This window comes from Triturus cristatus, chromosome 12, assembly GCF_964204655.1.
Source record: "Triturus cristatus chromosome 12, aTriCri1.1, whole genome shotgun sequence".
NCBI lineage: Eukaryota > Metazoa > Chordata > Amphibia > Caudata > Salamandridae > Triturus > Triturus cristatus.
The window spans coordinates 435433225-435449216 of NC_140595.1; positions in this window are offsets into that span (position 1 = coordinate 435433225).

Consider the following 15992-nt stretch of genomic DNA (forward strand, 5'->3'; position numbering starts at 1 on the left):
GTAAAACAAATGCAGTGAGAAGGGCACACTGCCACTTGGCTGGAAAAATATCTATTTATCTATGTCCTAATGTATGTGCTACAGTTGTTTAGAGAGTGTTAGCACATGAGGCATAGGATTCCGAGAAGTATAGGAGGTTAATAACACAAATTGAGATTTGATTTTCTAATGAGCTGTTGATTTTCACAATTCTACAGACTCCACAGTATTGATCTATTTACCCTAAAATAAACCAGATTTTTGTATTTCTTATAGTAAATGTGCTAACAGTGGACTTTTCCATCTGCAGATTATACTGAATGACCACCAGTGGCAGTGTTTCACAACAGAGTTTCTCTGCAGTGCCGAGACACCGGAAAAAAAAAAAAAAAGTCTTCCGGCATACGGCATCATTTTACCAATTTATACGGTAAGCAAAAATCGCAATCATTCCTTTTAGGCATTGAAAAGACGTTCACAGCATCAGAATGTCCTCACTACCTTATAGGCGGAGCCTGTGCCTGAATAGAATTTGTGTCAAGATTGAAGTAATATGGATCACATTGTGTTGGTCCTGATAGTTTATAATAGACTGACTGCTTCCAATGCTACTAAAGCCTGCTTTAGATCCTGGTGCTTGCAATGTTCCATTCGAGGAAATTGCTGCCTTTGAGGCTAAAAAGCACTACCTCACTTTAGAACGATAGTGTGAAATTCTCACGGAAGGATGCTTATTTAACCTCTTCCCCTGCACTCTGTATGTTGGACTCTGACTCTCAAGTTGGATTGTTGTTAAGGATCATCTCTGTTTTTGTTTATATCTCCATCCCACTTTCAAAAAGGCCCCAGTGCTTTGAAGTGGTTTAGAGTCCTTTACCATCCCCCCGCCTATTTGCCTTGCAGTCCTGAATACAGATAGTAGCCTAATGCATAACTTCTGATATCTCATCCTCCTGTGTGCTCAGCTTCCTCAAGGACGATTGGTCCAGCAGCGACCTGACATCATAAAGCTAATGCAAGATGTTGTCTGACATGAGGGCCACTCTGTTGCCTAGAAAGCTGACATCATAAAGCTAAAGCAAGATGTTGTCTGACATGAGGGCCACTCTGTTACCTAGCAAGCAGTAGTATACATTTATCTTGGTAATGAAATGAGTAGCAGGGTAGACAGGATGCCAAACTGAAAACTAAGATGAAAGACATTAGGGCATTTTTTGAGCTTTCTAATTGTGTATGATGGTAAGTTTTAAGCATAAAAAGTTACAACATCACTATTGCTGAACTGGTAGGAATTGGCTAAAATGAAGATGTAATTATGCTATTCATAGTTTTTATTATTCCCATTAACTGTAGCATAACCCTTCCTCTCTCAACTGATCAGCTGGCTTAATTGCTACTGGTGTACCCTATCGTAAAACAAATGCAGTGAGAAGGGCACACTGCCACTTGGCTGGAAAAATATCTATTTATCTATGTCCTAATGTATGTGCTACAGTTGTTTAGAGAGTGTTAGCACATGAGGCATAGGATTCCGAGAAGTATAGGAGGTTAATAACACAAATTGAGATTTGATTTTCTAATGAGCTGTTGATTTTCACAATTCTACAGACTCCACAGTATTGATCTATTTACCCTAAAATAAACCAGATTTTTGTATTTCTTATAGTAAATGTGCTAACAGTGGACTTTTCCATCTGCAGATTATACTGAATGACCACCAGTGGCAGTGTTTCACAACAGAGTTTCTCTGCAGTGCCGAGACTGAAGAAAAAAAAAAAAAAGTCTTCCGGCATACGGCATCATTTTACCAATTTATACGGTAAGCAAAAATCGCAATCATTCCTTTTAGGCATTGAAAAGACGTTCACAGCATCAGAATGTCCTCACTACCTTATAGGCGGAGCCTGTGCCTGAATAGAATTTGTGTCAAGATTGAAGTAATATGGATCACATTGTGTTGGTCCTGATAGTTTATAATAGACTGACTGCTTCCAATGCTACTAAAGCCTGCTTTAGATCCTGGTGCTTGCAATGTTCCATTCGAGGAAATTGCTGCCTTTGAGGCTAAAAAGCACTACCTCACTTTAGAACGATAGTGTGAAATTCTCACGGAAGGAAGCTTATTTAACCTCTTCCCCTGCACTCTGTATGTTGGACTCTGACTCTCAAGTTGGATTGTTGTTAAGGATCATCTCTGTTTTTGTTTATATCTCCATCCCACTTTCAAAAAGGCCCCAGTGCTTTGAAGTGGTTTAGATTCCTTTACCATCCCCCCGCCTATTTGCCTTGCAGTCCTGAATACAGATAGTAGCCTAATGCATAACTTCTGATATCTCATCCTCCTGTGTGCTCAGCTTCCTCAAGGACGATTGGTCCAGCAGCGACCTGACATCATAAAGCTAATGCAAGATGTTGTCTGACATGAGGGCTACTCTGTTGCCTAGCAAGCTGACATCATAAAGCTAAAGCACGATGTTGTCTGACATGGGGGCCACTCTGTTGCCTAGCAAGCTGACATCATAAAGCTAAAGCAAGATGTTGTCTGACATGAGGGCCACTCTGTTACCTAGCAAGCAGTAGTCTACATTTATCTTGGTAATGAAATGAGTAGCAGGGTAGACAGGATGCCAAACTGAAAACTAAGATGTAAGATGAAAGACATTAGGGCATTTTTTGAGCTTTCTAATTGTGTATGATGGTAAGTTTTAAGCATAAAAAGTTACAACATCACTATTGCTGAACTGGTAGAAATTGGCTAAAATGAAGATGGTAATTATGCTATTCATAGTTTTTATTATTCCCATTAACTGTAGCATAACCCTTCCTCTCTCAACTGATCAGCTGGCTTAATTGCTACTGGTGTACCCTATCGTAAAACAAATGCAGTGAGAAGGGCACACTGCCACTTGGCTGGAAAAATATCTGTTTATCTATGTCCTAATGTATGTGCTACAGTTGTTTAGAGAGTGTTAGCACATGAGGCATAGGATTCCGAGAAGTATAGGAGGTTAATAACACAAATTGAGATTTGATTTTCTAATGAGCTGTTGATTTTCACAATTCTACAGACTCCACAGTATTGATCTATTTACCCTAAAATAAACCAGATTTTTGTATTTCTTATAGTAAATGTGCTAACAGTGGACTTTTCCATCTGCAGATTATACTGAATGACCACCAGTGGCAGTGTTTCACAACAGAGTTTCTCTGCAGTGCCGAGACTGAAGAAAAAAAAAAAAAAGTCTTCCGGCATACGGCATCATTTTACCAATTTATACGGTAAGCAAAAATCGCAATCATTCCTTTTAGGCATTGAAAAGACGTTCACAGCATCAGAATGTCCTCACTACCTTATAGGCGGAGCCTGTGCCTGAATAGAATTTGTGTCAAGATTGAAGTAATATGGATCACATTGTGTTGGTCCTGATAGTTTATAATAGACTGACTGCTTCCAATGCTACTAAAGCCTGCTTTAGATCCTGGTGCTTGCAATGTTCCATTCGAGGAAATTGCTGCCTTTGAGGCTAAAAAGCACTACCTCACTTTAGAACGATAGTGTGAAATTCTCACGGAAGGAAGCTTATTTAACCTCTTCCCCTGCACTCTGTATGTTGGACTCTGACTCTCAAGTTGGATTGTTGTTAAGGATCATCTCTGTTTTTGTTTATATCTCCATCCCACTTTCAAAAAGGCCCCAGTGCTTTGAAGTGGTTTAGAGTCCTTTACCATCCCCCCGCCTATTTGCCTTGCAGTCCTGAATACAGATAGTAGCCTAATGCATAACTTCTGATATCTCATCCTCCTGTGTGCTCAGCTTCCTCAAGGACGATTGGTCCAGCAGCGACCTGACATCATAAAGCTAATGCAAGATGTTGTCTGACATGAGGGCCACTCTGTTGCCTAGCAAGCTGACATCATAAAGCTAAAGCAAGATGTTGTCTGACATGAGGGCCACTCTGTTACCTAGCAAGCAGTAGTATACATTTATCTTGGTAATGAAATGAGTAGCAGGGTAGACAGGATGCCAAACTGAAAACTAAGATGAAAGACATTAGGGCATTTTTTGAGCTTTCTAATTGTGTATGATGGTAAGTTTTAAGCATAAAAAGTTACATCATCACTATTGCTGAACTGGGAGGAATTGGCTAAAATGAAGATGTAATTATGCTATTCATAGTTTTTATTATTCCCATTAACTGTAGCATAACCCTTCCTCTCTCAACTGATCAGCTGGCTTAATTGCTACTGGTGTACCCTATCGTAAAACAAATGCAGTGAGAAGGGCACACTGCCACTTGGCTGGAAAAATATCTATTTATCTATGTCCTAATGTATGTGCTACAGTTGTTTAGAGAGTGTTAGCACATGAGGCATAGGATTCCGAGAAGTATAGGAGGTTAATAACACAAATTGAGATTTGATTTTCTAATGAGCTGTTGATTTTCACAATTCTACAGACTCCACAGTATTGATCTATTTACCCTAAAATAAACCAGATTTTTGTATTTCTTATAGTAAATGTGCTAACAGTGGACTTTTCCATCTGCAGATTATACTGAATGACCACCAGTGGCAGTGTTTCACAACAGAGTTTCTCTGCAGTGCCGAGACTGAAGAAAAAAAAAAAAAAGTCTTCCGGCATACGGCATCATTTTACCAATTTATACGGTAAGCAAAAATCGCAATCATTCCTTTTAGGCATTGAAAAGACGTTCACAGCATCAGAATGTCCTCACTACCTTATAGGCGGAGCCTGTGCCTGAATAGAATTTGTGTCAAGATTGAAGTAATATGGATCACATTGTGTTGGTCCTGATAGTTTATAATAGACTGACTGCTTCCAATGCTACTAAAGCCTGCTTTAGATCCTGGTGCTTGCAATGTTCCATTCGAGGAAATTGCTGCCTTTGAGGCTAAAAAGCACTACCTCACTTTAGAACGATAGTGTGAAATTCTCACGGAAGGAAGCTTATTTAACCTCTTCCCCTGCACTCTGTATGTTGGACTCTGACTCTCAAGTTGGATTGTTGTTAAGGATCATCTCTGTTTTTGTTAAAATCTCCATCACACTTTCAAAAAGGCCCCAGTGCTTTGAAGTGGTTTAGAGTCCTTTACCATCCCCGCGCCTATTTGCCTTGCAGTCCTGAATACAGATAGTAGCCTAATGCATAACTTCTGATATCTCATCCTCCTGTGTGCTCAGCTTCCTCAAGGACGATTGGTCCAGCAGCGACCTGACATCATAAAGCTAATGCAAGATGTTGTCTGACATGAGGGCCACTCTGTTGCCTAGCAAGCTGACATCATAAAGCTAAAGCACAATGTTGTCTGACATGGGGGCCACTCTGTTGCCTAGCAAGCTGACATCATAAAGCTAAAGCAAGATGTTGTCTGACATGAGGGCCACTCTGTTACCTAGCAAGCAGTAGTCTACATTTATCTTGGTAATGAAATGAGTAGCAGGGTAGACAGGATGCCAAACTGAAAACTAAGATGTAAGATGAAAGACATTAGGGCATTTTTTGAGCTTTCTAATTGTGTATGATGGTAAGTTTTAAGCATAAAAAGTCACAACATCACTATTGCTGAACTGGTAGGAATTGGCTAAAATGAAGATGGTAATTATGCTATTCATAGTTTTTATTATTCCCATTAACTGTAGCATAACCCTTCCTCTCTCAACTGATCAGCTGGCTTAATTGCTACTGGTGTACCCTATTGTAAAACAAATGCAGTGAGAAGGGCACACTGCCACTTGGCTGGAAAAATATCTATTTATCTATGTCCTAATGTATGTGCTACAGTTGTTTAGAGAGTGTTGGCACATGAGGCATAGGATTCAGAGAAGTATAGGAGGTTAATAACACAAATTGAGATTTGATTTTCTAATGAGCTGTTGATTTTCACAATTCTACAGACTCCACAGTATTGATCTATTTACCCTAAAATAAACCCGATTTTTGTATTTCTTATAGTAAATGTGCTAACAGTGGACTTTTCCATCTGCAGATTATACTGAATGACTTCCAGTGGCAGTGTTTCACAACAGAGTTTCTCTGCAGTGCCGAGACTGAAGAAAAAAAAAAAAGTCTTCCGGCATACGGCATCATTTTACCAATTTATACGGTAAGCAAAAATCGCAATCATTCCTTTTAGGCATTGAAAAGACGTTCACAGCATCAGAATGTCCTCACTACCTTATAGGCGGAGCCTGTGCCTGAATAGAATTTGTGTCAAGATTGAAGTAATATGGATCACATTGTGTTGGTCCTGATAGTTTATAATAGACTGACTGCTTCCAATGCTACTAAAGCCTGCTTTAGATCCAGGTGCTTGCAATGTTCCATTCGAGGAAATTGCTGCCTTTGAGGCTAAAAAGCACTACCTCACTTTAGAACGATAGTGTGAAATTCTCACGGAAGGAAGCTTATTTAACCTCTTCCCCTGCACTCTGTATGTTGGACTCTGACTCTCAAGTTGGATTGTTGTTAAGGATCATCTCTGTTTTTGTTTATATCTCCATCCCACTTTCAAAAAGGCCCCAGTGCTTTGAAGTGGTTTAGATTCCTTTACCATCCCCCCGCCTATTTGCCTTGCAGTCCTGAATACAGATAGTAGCCTAATGCATAACTTCTGATATCTCATCCTCCTGTGTGCTCAGCTTCCTCAAGGACGATTGGTCCAGCAGCGACCTGACATCATAAAGCTAATGCAAGATGTTGTCTGACATGAGGGCCACTCTGTTGCCTAGCAAGCTGACATCATAAAGCTAAAGCAAGATGTTGTCTGACATGAGGGCCACTCTGTTACCTAGCAAGCAGTAGTCTACATTTATCTTGGTAATGAAATGAGTAGCAGGGTAGACAGGATGCCAAACTGAAAACTAAGATGTAAGATGAAAGACATTAGGGCATTTTTTGAGCTTTCCAATTGTGTATGATGGTAAGTTTTAAGCATAAAAAGTCACAACATCACTATTGCTGAACTGGTAGGAATTGGCTAAAATGAAGATGGTAATTATGCTATTCATAGTTTTTATTATTCCCATTAACTGTAGCATAACCCTTCCTCTCTCAACTGATCAGCTGGCTTAATTGCTACTGGTGTACCCTATCGTAAAACAAATGCAGTGAGAAGGGCACACTGCCACTTGGCTGGAAAAATATCTATTTATCTATGTCCTAATGTATGTGCTACAGTTGTTTAGAGAGTGTTGGCACATGAGGCATAGGATTCCGAGAAGTATAGGAGGTTAATAACACAAATTGAGATTTGATTTTCTAATGAGCTGTTGATTTTCACAGTTCTACAGACTCCACAGTATTGATCTATTTACCCTAAAATAAACCCGATTTTTGTATTTCTTATAGTAAATGTGCTAACAGTGGACTTTTCCATCTGCAGATTATACTGAATGACCACCAGTGGCAGTGTTTCACAACAGAGTTTCTCTGCAGTGCCGAGACTGAAGAAAAAAAAAAAAAAAGTCTTCCGGCATACGGCATCATTTTACCAATTTATACGGTAAGCAAAAATCGCAATCATTCCTTTTAGGCATTGAAAAGACGTTCACAGCATCAGAATGTCCTCACTACCTTATAGGCGGAGCCTGTGCCTGAATAGAATTTGTGTCAAGATTGAAGTAATATGGATCACATTGTGTTGGTCCTGATAGTTTATAATAGACTGACTGCTTCCAATGCTACTAAAGCCTGCTTTAGATCCAGGTGCTTGCAATGTTCCATTCGAGGAAATTGCTGCCTTTGAGGCTAAAAAGCACTACCTCACTTTAGAACGATAGTGTGAAATTCTCACGGAAGGAAGCTTATTTAACCTCTTCCCCTGCACTCTGTATGTTGGACTCTGACTCTCAAGTTGGATTGTTGTTAAGGATCATCTCTGTTTTTGTTTATATCTCCATCCCACTTTCAAAAAGGCCCCAGTGCTTTGAATTGGTTTAGAGTCCTTTACCATCCCCCCGCCTATTTGCCTTGCAGTCCTGAATACAGATAGTAGCCTAATGCATAACTTCTGATATCTCATCCTCCTGTGTGCTCAGCTTCCTCAAGGACGATTGGTCCAGCAGCGACCTGACATCATAAAGCTAATGCAAGATGTTGTCTGACATGAGGGCCACTCTGTTGCCTAGCAAGCTGACATCATAAAGCTAAAGCAAGATGTTGTCTGACATGAGGGCCACTCTGTTACCTAGCAAGCAGTAGTCTACATTTATCTTGGTAATGAAATGAGTAGCAGGGTAGACAGGATGCCAAACTGAAAACTAAGATGTAAGATGAAAGACATTAGGGCATTTTTTGAGCTTTCCAATTGTGTATGATGGTAAGTTTTAAGCATAAAAAGTTACAACATCACTATTGCTGAACTGGTAGGAATTGGCTAAAATGAAGATGGTAATTATGCTATTCATAGTTTTTATTATTCCCATTAACTGTAGCATAACCCTTCCTCTCTCAACTGATCAGCTGGCTTAATTGTTACTGGTGTACCCTATCGTAAAACAAATGCAGTGAGAAGGGCACACTGCCACTTGGCTGGAAAAATATCTATTTATCTATGTCCTAATGTATGTGCTACAGTTGTTTAGAGAGTGTTGGCACATGAGGCATAGGATTCCGAGAAGTATAGGAGGTTAATAACACAAATTGAGATTTGATTTTCTAATGAGCTGTTGATTTTCACAATTCTACAGACTCCACAGTATTGATCTATTTACCCTAAAATAAACCCGATTTTTGTATTTCTTATAGTAAATGTGCTAACAGTGGACTTTTCCATCTGCAGATTATACTGAATGACTTCCAGTGGCAGTGTTTCACAACAGAGTTTCTCTGCAGTGCCGAGACTGAAGAAAAAAAAAAAAGTCTTCCGGCATACGGCATCATTTTACCAATTTATACGGTAAGCAAAAATCGCAATCATTCCTTTTAGGCATTGAAAAGACGTTCACAGCATCAGAATGTCCTCACTACCTTATAGGCGGAGCCTGTGCCTGAATAGAATTTGTGTCAAGATTGAAGTAATATGGATCACATTGTGTTGGTCCTGATAGTTTATAATAGACTGACTGCTTCCAATGCTACTAAAGCCTGCTTTAGATCCAGGTGCTTGCAATGTTCCATTCGAGGAAATTGCTGCCTTTGAGGCTAAAAAGCACTACCTCACTTTAGAACGATAGTGTGAAATTCTCACGGAAGGAAGCTTATTTAACCTCTTCCCCTGCACTCTGTATGTTGGACTCTGACTCTCAAGTTGGATTGTTGTTAAGGATCATCTCTGTTTTTGTTTATATCTCCATCCCACTTTCAAAAAGGCCCCAGTGCTTTGAAGTGGTTTAGAGTCCTTTACCATCCCCCCGCCTATTTGCCTTGCAGTCCTGAATACAGATAGTAGCCTAATGCATAACTTCTGATATCTCATCCTCCTGTGTGCTCAGCTTCCTCAAGGACGATTGGTCCAGCAGCGACCTGACATCATAAAGCTAATGCAAGATGTTGTCTGACATGAGGGCCACTCTGTTGCCTAGCAAGCTGACATCATAAAGCTAAAGCAAGATGTTGTCTGACATGAGGGCCACTCTGTTACCTAGCAAGCAGTAGTATACATTTATCTTGGTAATGAAATGAGTAGCAGGGTAGACAGGATGCCAAACTGAAAACTAAGATGAAAGACATTAGGGCATTTTTTGAGCTTTCTAATTGTGTATGATGGTAAGTTTTAAGCATAAAAAGTTACATCATCACTATTGCTGAACTGGGAGGAATTGGCTAAAATGAAGATGTAATTATGCTATTCATAGTTTTTATTATTCCCATTAACTGTAGCATAACCCTTCCTCTCTCAACTGATCAGCTGGCTTAATTGCTACTGGTGTACCCTATCGTAAAACAAATGCAGTGAGAAGGGCACACTGCCACTTGGCTGGAAAAATATCTATTTATCTATGTCCTAATGTATGTGCTACAGTTGTTTAGAGAGTGTTAGCACATGAGGCATAGGATTCCGAGAAGTATAGGAGGTTAATAACACAAATTGAGATTTGATTTTCTAATGAGCTGTTGATTTTCACAATTCTACAGACTCCACAGTATTGATCTATTTACCCTAAAATAAACCAGATTTTTGTATTTCTTATAGTAAATGTGCTAACAGTGGACTTTTCCATCTGCAGATTATACTGAATGACCACCAGTGGCAGTGTTTCACAACAGAGTTTCTCTGCAGTGCCGAGACTGAAGAAAAAAAAAAAAAAGTCTTCCGGCATACGGCATCATTTTACCAATTTATACGGTAAGCAAAAATCGCAATCATTCCTTTTAGGCATTGAAAAGACGTTCACAGCATCAGAATGTCCTCACTACCTTATAGGCGGAGCCTGTGCCTGAATAGAATTTGTGTCAAGATTGAAGTAATATGGATCACATTGTGTTGGTCCTGATAGTTTATAATAGACTGACTGCTTCCAATGCTACTAAAGCCTGCTTTAGATCCTGGTGCTTGCAATGTTCCATTCGAGGAAATTGCTGCCTTTGAGGCTAAAAAGCACTACCTCACTTTAGAACGATAGTGTGAAATTCTCACGGAAGGAAGCTTATTTAACCTCTTCCCCTGCACTCTGTATGTTGGACTCTGACTCTCAAGTTGGATTGTTGTTAAGGATCATCTCTGTTTTTGTTAAAATCTCCATCACACTTTCAAAAAGGCCCCAGTGCTTTGAAGTGGTTTAGAGTCCTTTACCATCCCCGCGCCTATTTGCCTTGCAGTCCTGAATACAGATAGTAGCCTAATGCATAACTTCTGATATCTCATCCTCCTGTGTGCTCAGCTTCCTCAAGGACGATTGGTCCAGCAGCGACCTGACATCATAAAGCTAATGCAAGATGTTGTCTGACATGAGGGCCACTCTGTTGCCTAGCAAGCTGACATCATAAAGCTAAAGCACAATGTTGTCTGACATGGGGGCCACTCTGTTGCCTAGCAAGCTGACATCATAAAGCTAAAGCAAGATGTTGTCTGACATGAGGGCCACTCTGTTACCTAGCAAGCAGTAGTCTACATTTATCTTGGTAATGAAATGAGTAGCAGGGTAGACAGGATGCCAAACTGAAAACTAAGATGTAAGATGAAAGACATTAGGGCATTTTTTGAGCTTTCTAATTGTGTATGATGGTAAGTTTTAAGCATAAAAAGTCACAACATCACTATTGCTGAACTGGTAGGAATTGGCTAAAATGAAGATGGTAATTATGCTATTCATAGTTTTTATTATTCCCATTAACTGTAGCATAACCCTTCCTCTCTCAACTGATCAGCTGGCTTAATTGCTACTGGTGTACCCTATTGTAAAACAAATGCAGTGAGAAGGGCACACTGCCACTTGGCTGGAAAAATATCTATTTATCTATGTCCTAATGTATGTGCTACAGTTGTTTAGAGAGTGTTGGCACATGAGGCATAGGATTCAGAGAAGTATAGGAGGTTAATAACACAAATTGAGATTTGATTTTCTAATGAGCTGTTGATTTTCACAATTCTACAGACTCCACAGTATTGATCTATTTACCCTAAAATAAACCCGATTTTTGTATTTCTTATAGTAAATGTGCTAACAGTGGACTTTTCCATCTGCAGATTATACTGAATGACTTCCAGTGGCAGTGTTTCACAACAGAGTTTCTCTGCAGTGCCGAGACTGAAGAAAAAAAAAAAAGTCTTCCGGCATACGGCATCATTTTACCAATTTATACGGTAAGCAAAAATCGCAATCATTCCTTTTAGGCATTGAAAAGACGTTCACAGCATCAGAATGTCCTCACTACCTTATAGGCGGAGCCTGTGCCTGAATAGAATTTGTGTCAAGATTGAAGTAATATGGATCACATTGTGTTGGTCCTGATAGTTTATAATAGACTGACTGCTTCCAATGCTACTAAAGCCTGCTTTAGATCCAGGTGCTTGCAATGTTCCATTCGAGGAAATTGCTGCCTTTGAGGCTAAAAAGCACTACCTCACTTTAGAACGATAGTGTGAAATTCTCACGGAAGGAAGCTTATTTAACCTCTTCCCCTGCACTCTGTATGTTGGACTCTGACTCTCAAGTTGGATTGTTGTTAAGGATCATCTCTGTTTTTGTTTATATCTCCATCCCACTTTCAAAAAGGCCCCAGTGCTTTGAAGTGGTTTAGATTCCTTTACCATCCCCCCGCCTATTTGCCTTGCAGTCCTGAATACAGATAGTAGCCTAATGCATAACTTCTGATATCTCATCCTCCTGTGTGCTCAGCTTCCTCAAGGACGATTGGTCCAGCAGCGACCTGACATCATAAAGCTAATGCAAGATGTTGTCTGACATGAGGGCCACTCTGTTGCCTAGCAAGCTGACATCATAAAGCTAAAGCAAGATGTTGTCTGACATGAGGGCCACTCTGTTACCTAGCAAGCAGTAGTCTACATTTATCTTGGTAATGAAATGAGTAGCAGGGTAGACAGGATGCCAAACTGAAAACTAAGATGTAAGATGAAAGACATTAGGGCATTTTTTGAGCTTTCCAATTGTGTATGATGGTAAGTTTTAAGCATAAAAAGTCACAACATCACTATTGCTGAACTGGTAGGAATTGGCTAAAATGAAGATGGTAATTATGCTATTCATAGTTTTTATTATTCCCATTAACTGTAGCATAACCCTTCCTCTCTCAACTGATCAGCTGGCTTAATTGCTACTGGTGTACCCTATCGTAAAACAAATGCAGTGAGAAGGGCACACTGCCACTTGGCTGGAAAAATATCTATTTATCTATGTCCTAATGTATGTGCTACAGTTGTTTAGAGAGTGTTGGCACATGAGGCATAGGATTCCGAGAAGTATAGGAGGTTAATAACACAAATTGAGATTTGATTTTCTAATGAGCTGTTGATTTTCACAGTTCTACAGACTCCACAGTATTGATCTATTTACCCTAAAATAAACCCGATTTTTGTATTTCTTATAGTAAATGTGCTAACAGTGGACTTTTCCATCTGCAGATTATACTGAATGACCACCAGTGGCAGTGTTTCACAACAGAGTTTCTCTGCAGTGCCGAGACTGAAGAAAAAAAAAAAAAAAGTCTTCCGGCATACGGCATCATTTTACCAATTTATACGGTAAGCAAAAATCGCAATCATTCCTTTTAGGCATTGAAAAGACGTTCACAGCATCAGAATGTCCTCACTACCTTATAGGCGGAGCCTGTGCCTGAATAGAATTTGTGTCAAGATTGAAGTAATATGGATCACATTGTGTTGGTCCTGATAGTTTATAATAGACTGACTGCTTCCAATGCTACTAAAGCCTGCTTTAGATCCAGGTGCTTGCAATGTTCCATTCGAGGAAATTGCTGCCTTTGAGGCTAAAAAGCACTACCTCACTTTAGAACGATAGTGTGAAATTCTCACGGAAGGAAGCTTATTTAACCTCTTCCCCTGCACTCTGTATGTTGGACTCTGACTCTCAAGTTGGATTGTTGTTAAGGATCATCTCTGTTTTTGTTTATATCTCCATCCCACTTTCAAAAAGGCCCCAGTGCTTTGAATTGGTTTAGAGTCCTTTACCATCCCCCCGCCTATTTGCCTTGCAGTCCTGAATACAGATAGTAGCCTAATGCATAACTTCTGATATCTCATCCTCCTGTGTGCTCAGCTTCCTCAAGGACGATTGGTCCAGCAGCGACCTGACATCATAAAGCTAATGCAAGATGTTGTCTGACATGAGGGCCACTCTGTTGCCTAGCAAGCTGACATCATAAAGCTAAAGCAAGATGTTGTCTGACATGAGGGCCACTCTGTTACCTAGCAAGCAGTAGTCTACATTTATCTTGGTAATGAAATGAGTAGCAGGGTAGACAGGATGCCAAACTGAAAACTAAGATGTAAGATGAAAGACATTAGGGCATTTTTTGAGCTTTCCAATTGTGTATGATGGTAAGTTTTAAGCATAAAAAGTTACAACATCACTATTGCTGAACTGGTAGGAATTGGCTAAAATGAAGATGGTAATTATGCTATTCATAGTTTTTATTATTCCCATTAACTGTAGCATAACCCTTCCTCTCTCAACTGATCAGCTGGCTTAATTGTTACTGGTGTACCCTATCGTAAAACAAATGCAGTGAGAAGGGCACACTGCCACTTGGCTGGAAAAATATCTATTTATCTATGTCCTAATGTATGTGCTACAGTTGTTTAGAGAGTGTTGGCACATGAGGCATAGGATTCCGAGAAGTATAGGAGGTTAATAACACAAATTGAGATTTGATTTTCTAATGAGCTGTTGATTTTCACAATTCTACAGACTCCACAGTATTGATCTATTTACCCTAAAATAAACCCGATTTTTGTATTTCTTATAGTAAATGTGCTAACAGTGGACTTTTCCATCTGCAGATTATACTGAATGACTTCCAGTGGCAGTGTTTCACAACAGAGTTTCTCTGCAGTGCCGAGACTGAAGAAAAAAAAAAAAGTCTTCCGGCATACGGCATCATTTTACCAATTTATACGGTAAGCAAAAATCGCAATCATTCCTTTTAGGCATTGAAAAGACGTTCACAGCATCAGAATGTCCTCACTACCTTATAGGCGGAGCCTGTGCCTGAATAGAATTTGTGTCAAGATTGAAGTAATATGGATCACATTGTGTTGGTCCTGATAGTTTATAATAGACTGACTGCTTCCAATGCTACTAAAGCCTGCTTTAGATCCAGGTGCTTGCAATGTTCCATTCGAGGAAATTGCTGCCTTTGAGGCTAAAAAGCACTACCTCACTTTAGAACGATAGTGTGAAATTCTCACGGAAGGAAGCTTATTTAACCTCTTCCCCTGCACTCTGTATGTTGGACTCTGACTCTCAAGTTGGATTGTTGTTAAGGATCATCTCTGTTTTTGTTTATATCTCCATCCCACTTTCAAAAAGGCCCCAGTGCTTTGAAGTGGTTTAGATTCCTTTACCATCCCCCCGCCTATTTGCCTTGCAGTCCTGAATACAGATAGTAGCCTAATGCATAACTTCTGATATCTCATCCTCCTGTGTGCTCAGCTTCCTCAAGGACGATTGGTCCAGCAGCGACCTGACATCATAAAGCTAATGCAAGATGTTGTCTGACATGAGGGCCACTCTGTTGCCTAGCAAGCTGACATCATAAAGCTAAAGCAAGATGTTGTCTGACATGAGGGCCACTCTGTTACCTAGCAAGCAGTAGTCTACATTTATCTTGGTAATGAAATGAGTAGCAGGGTAGACAGGATGCCAAACTGAAAACTAAGATGTAAGATGAAAGACATTAGGGCATTTTTTGAGCTTTCCAATTGTGTATGATGGTAAGTTTTAAGCATAAAAAGTCACAACATCACTATTGCTGAACTGGTAGGAATTGGCTAAAATGAAGATGGTAATTATGCTATTCATAGTTTTTATTATTCCCATTAACTGTAGCATAACCCTTCCTCTCTCAACTGATCAGCTGGCTTAATTGCTACTGGTGTACCCTATCGTAAAACAAATGCAGTGAGAAGGGCACACTGCCACTTGGCTGGAAAAATATCTATTTATCTATGTCCTAATGTATGTGCTACAGTTGTTTAGAGAGTGTTGGCACATGAGGCATAGGATTCCGAGAAGTATAGGAGGTTAATAACACAAATTGAGATTTGATTTTCTAATGAGCTGTTGATTTTCACAATTCTACAGACTCCACAGTATTGATCTATTTACCCTAAAATAAACCCGATTTTTGTATTTCTTATAGTAAATGTGCTAACAGTGGACTTTTCCATCTGCAGATTATACTGAATGACCACCAGTGGCAGTGTTTCACAACAGAGTTTCTCTGCAGTGCCGAGACTGAAGAAAAAAAAAAAAAAAGTCTTCCGGCATACGGCATCATTTTACCAATTTATACGGTAAGCAAAAATCGCAATCATTCCTTTTAGGCATTGAAAAGACGTTCACAGCATCA